The sequence below is a fragment of the Mercenaria mercenaria genome, chromosome 11 (genome assembly GCF_021730395.1).
Source record: "Mercenaria mercenaria strain notata chromosome 11, MADL_Memer_1, whole genome shotgun sequence".
NCBI lineage: Eukaryota > Metazoa > Mollusca > Bivalvia > Venerida > Veneridae > Mercenaria > Mercenaria mercenaria.
In genome coordinates this window covers 14,587,027-14,592,554 of record NC_069371.1, presented here as the reverse complement: position 1 = coordinate 14,592,554, position 5,528 = coordinate 14,587,027, and the positions used below count along the sequence as shown (strand labels likewise).

General features: G+C 32.9%; 1 long non-coding RNA gene across 1 annotated transcript; it reads left to right on the top strand.

The window, feature by feature from the left end:
• The first annotated feature begins 423 nt into the window (after window positions 1-423).
• Window positions 424-3,736, top strand: LOC128546853 (uncharacterized). Its single transcript, XR_008366181.1, has 4 exons — window positions 424-680; window positions 2,136-2,235; window positions 2,729-2,806; window positions 3,060-3,736. It is a non-coding gene; the product is annotated as an uncharacterized LOC128546853 (long non-coding RNA).
• The last annotated feature ends 1,792 nt before the right edge of the window (window positions 3,737-5,528 follow it).

Sequence of the window (5,528 nt, the reverse complement as noted above, 5' to 3'; positions counted from 1 at the left end):
AGGCCTGTCCGGCTAACTTAGCCTAGCTCGTTTCGAATAGACAGCCTGGTTCTTTAACGTGCCCAGTGTATAGCACTGATACACTGATACAGCGAGGATTGCCTGGGTTCCTGACCAGTACACCTCTAGTTGGGTGGGAAACACTGAAAAGCGTTTCTGAAAATTCCCGAGTAGCTGCCAGGGATCGAACCCCAGACCTCAGGATTGGAAGGCCAGTGTGCAAACCACTGAGCTATCCGTCCATTAATGGCCTGCATAGGCGCTTTTGTTTCGAGCTTTTCCATTTCTTTAAAGGAGATAGGTACATCTTTAAACAAGCCCCTGTGCTTCTTCATTAAATTACTACATCATCAAGTATATATAAATAGAATTTGTACCCAGTTAAGCATTAAATAAAAGTAAACGATTATCGTTAACTAAACACGTGTTTTATCACTGCTAAAATATTCTAAATATTAAAATATTAAATTCATTTATTTGTATACGTTTACAGAAATATAAGGAATTCATACATATTCATTTAGCTTAGATACCTGTGTTTTTATAAAAAGTGTGTTAATACAAGGAAAGTAAATGAACTTGAAGACATTATTTAAACAAACATTTAAAGAAATGGATTGAAATATTTGGAATGGTAGCCAGAGGCGCAAATTCAACTGGAATTAACAAACGTAACTAAGGTAACGTCTGTTGCACTTCAATTAATCTGATTTGCAAGTAATGTCCATGTCATGTTTGACTAATATTTGATTAATAAAAAGTTTTATTGCGAGAGTATACTTTAATTCGCTGTATTTGGTAGGTTTATATTCATACTAAACATACTGAATATTAATACTTTTTTCTCATTTGGTTCAAGCGAATTTTAGATAAGATATTATAAAAAAAAGTATCTTAATGCAAAATATTCGTCCCGGTTAAATAATTGATGTACATTAATGCTATTTTACCTGTAGAAATCAAGTACAAAGTTTCTTTCCTATTTTGTATTATTGCACATCTTGAAAATATCATTAAATTTATGGTGGCATATTTCTGCCAACCACATATCCACTTATTTATCTCGAAATGTTTCGTAAAAATGTCACTTATTCAATTATTATCTGGCAAGTGACAAAACTGCTTGTTATCTACTTAAGTTTGGAAGCGTTAATTGACCCCCGAGTTGATGTGAAAATGACAGGCATGTCAAGATAGATTATCACGACATACCGTGTAATATCGTGGCATCTCGGATATTATTAAGACGACACGCCAGAACTGATTCTGGTCTTGTTGACAAAGTTTCTACCACAGGTCATAATTTATGCTACGCTAACCTAAATCTACTATGTGGTACGCCTTTATGTAGTCGCAGTAAGGCGACATGCCATTATGTAACGTATCATGTTACTTAAATATAAGCCGACTTGCCATTTGGTTAACATGGTTTTGCTTCCTAAATTTAAACGAGAAAATCACAAGATGAAAATGTCAACTTACACGAACACAAAAGGCAACATAAAGTATTTCTTGAATCCGAGTTTGTTCCAGACAGACGGACGTGTCTATTTCGGTACGTTTATACAATATTATATAATTGAAATAATAATTCACGATTTTTAATTGAATTAATTTGTAACCATGAATACAGTAAAATATAAACATTTGTTTGTGCTAAGAGTGTAGTCTTGTTTATCTGATAGAATTGCACACTCTTTTTTGTTGTTGTTGTTGTTGTTTTCTATAGAATTTTTTAATTGGATTGTGCTCAAAACTGTCTGAATTTATCATGAATTTCTGAATTCTCTTCACTGTTAAAGTAAGTAACAGTTTCTAACCGAAATGAGCGATAAAATATCATAATCAATATGTCTTCAGTCCGAGTGAGAAGTCATAAAAAGAAATATTTACCCTAAAAGCTAAGATATGACAGCAAAGGCCTTTATTATAACTATATATAATTATAACAATTACGGATATTTAGAATATCTAGTGGATAAGATGTCGGCTGCTAAGTTCAGGGTCGTGGGTTCGAGCCCCACTGGGGTAGCGACCATGGCTTCTCAGGTGGCACGTACAGTACCAGCTGGTAGGAACTATATTTTGGACTACTTTACTACACTTGCAGTAATCATTTTTTTCTCCCTTTGCAGACGTTTTCCATTTGCATTCGTGACGGGAGAATGGAGGAGATGGAAGGTCCTTGTGCTGAACTTTAGTAAAGGTTATTGTGCTGAATTTAGTCAAACAGAGGTATATTTTCAGATTGTTTTGTGATTTTATTATTGGTATCATAATCACGTACATTTATCTCTTCAGAAGTGAAAGTTATTGTAGCTGAAGTTAATGCATGAAAATGCGGTGTTTGCATCCTCGAGGTATTGAATGAATTATGAATTCTAGACTTTAAATGAACGGAGTGAAATAAAAACAGTCAGCCAGTAACAGATGAAAGCTTATTTAACGTCGCAAACAACAGCAGCCACAAAGCTCTGTTGCGACAAACAAGATATTCAGTAATAGATACTTGACTGTGCTTATTTTACCGCCAGTTAAAGTCCTTTAAATGCTGATCAGTGCCATTCTAGGAAACTGTAGTACAATTTTTCTTTGGTACGACGCGACCGGAGATAGAGCCCCACTCCCTCACTTATAGCCGACACTTCAACCGAGCTATTGAAACATTTGTATACATATTTTAATAGAATAACCTCGTTTTGCAAACATTTGTCATTTATATATTCAGACTACCAGAGGAAGTTGTGGGAGACTGGCAATGATGTACTGAACGAGCATGGTGGAAAGACAACATAGTCAAATAGGGGTAAATTTCAAATTCTTATACATTTTTATTAGTATAATAATTAGATTGCTAAAAAGCGTTGAAATAATTTGTGATGAAACTTGTAGTTATTATTTTGATTAACTTCTTTGATTAAAGGCATGCAAATGATATATTTTTATAACCAACTTTATTTTGAATGATAATATTTGTTGAAGTTATGTGTTGATATCATTTAGCTATACAGGGATCATTTTAATTGCAGTTTAGTTTTTTTTCTTGTTTCTGTTTTCAGGTTTGTCATAAGCCTAACTTGTGCATAGCCTGCTTTGATAGAGAGCCTACAGGATATTTTCATCTATGTGACCTTACCGCCTGTATTCCTTGTACACTACATATTTTTTAAAAACAATGTAGGAAGAAATACTAGTACCCTAAATGTGGGATTAAAATTGAAGCTATCAGAAACGTTTATAACTAGAAAGTATTTGATAATATAATAGCAATTCTGACATGATTAAGGTAGATACTTATGAGCAGAAAGCATTTTAAGTTGAACTGTTTACTTCTTTCGATGTAGGACACAATGGAGAATTGTTAACATACTTCTTGAATTTGGAATATTAGAAACCGATGCGTCTTTGAAATTTAGTTATACTTTGAACAGTATTGGATATAAAGGCAACATCAATGTTAAGTTATTGACATCTTATTTTTATATAACGTTGAACCAGCTATAAAGATTCAACCATGGCTACATCTTGTATCTACTAATTTACATGACATTTTTCTTTGTTTATATTGTACAAAGTGCCACTTACATGAAAAAACCTGTAAAGATACATAATATTATGAAGATTTTGTTTCCTAATATTTGCTGTATTAGGTAAAGGCAATATCTATAATGTTGTTTTTGAATCATAATATATCAGGTGAACAAGAATAAAAGTTGAGTAAAAGTCTCCCCGTACATGGACGTAGTGTTGTTATATTTTTGGAACTTTTCGATCATTGAGAACATTCATTTTCACTGTAAAAGAATTCCGCTTAAGCCGGTGCTAGGACACATAAGGGGAACTGCACATTTCATTACATCTCCATAAACAGAAAAAAAAAATGAAACAGACTGTGCTATTGTGCATTTTCTTATTACGTCAACAAGTTTTTAACCTAATCTTATGAAAAAGTGAGTTTGTTCTTATATAAAAGTAATTACTGTGTCCATCTTTCTGTCTATATATCTATATATATCTGTAGAATTTTGCCATTTAACATATTTTCACGTTACATTTTGTCATATAAAACACTGTGTTACATTGTAAGTGATATGCACTACAATCAAAATCGAAACGGTTGTATTAATTTTATTTAAATACATTTATTTAAAAAAAAAATAATACAATAAAAAAAATAAAAAATTGAAATATTTTTTAAATCAACTTTATTACTTTGACATGAATTTGTGAATTTCTAAAAAGGTTTAACGTGTACGTTTTAGATATTAAACAGATAACAAAAGAATAAGTACGCGTCCCTCTCCAACCTTTTGTATGCCGGATCCAGGTTCTTTTAGAGTGGTATTCTCATTGCAAAGCATTAGTACACCACATATTACTCTACGCGAAATTTTTATGTGGTTTTATACATTAATATAAAACAGAGATTATTCACAGAAAGTCATTAAGGTAAATTGTGATTTTATTGCTTTTTGTTTTGCTGGATGCTGGTTCAAATCTTAACACATCCTGGGCCAAGGAATCCACTAAAAATGTGACAATTCCCTCGTGAACCACTCGTTGGATTTTTATCAAGCATGGTCTGTAGTATTTCTGTAGGGTCATCTCCCAGAATTATTACAATTGGTAGGACAAGACTTTTCTAGAGGACACAATATCTAAAAAATAGAAAATTCTTAAAACGAATTGTCCTCGTGAACCGCTTAAAGGATTTTAATTTATTTAACTCACTATATAGCATCCTTAAGGTCCTCTCCCACTTTTTTAATCAGTGAGCTTTGTCCTTTTTATTGGTAACTGGAGCTAAAATACCTTCAAACGATTTCTCCCCATGAACAGCTTGATGGATATTTATCAAACTTTGGCTGTAGCATCATTGTACGGTCTTCTCCAACATTTGCTTGTATTAAGGGGCCATTTGAGCTAAATATGAAAATATCTTTGAACAACTTCTTATGAACTGCAGGATGCAGATGACTAGTTTAGAGAACCTTTGGAAACAACCCAGGCCTACTCCAATTACTTGTGTGTAAATTCCACACAGTTTATAGACCTAGTACGAATATAGTGTTTGTACTGTTTGTAATCTGTCACATAATATGCCTCTTGAACTTTCCAGTCTGTTTAAGCTCTGAATTTCAGGTGAGCACTCTTAGACCAAGATGGTATTACACTTCTTTCTTGAGCATAATTTAAAATTACCTGAACTACTGTAAGGATATTGTAAAGGCGAAGAAATTTAAATTTCATACAGAGAAAGTGCAGTCTAATCTACCTTAATGACCTATTTAAATTTCTCCCTTTATCTGATTTACGTATAAAACATTTGTGCACAGCATATCTCCAAAACAATTAAAAGAGCTTGATAGAAATTTAACATTGATAGATAGTACTGGGAGAACTTGTACCGCAAAAGACCCGTAACTCAGCTTTATTTACTTTTTGAAATAACTCCATTAGATATACCTGTTATCCGCAAGTAATTGTAAACTTCTCCAAGTGAATCAGAGGTGGAGGACACAATGTTT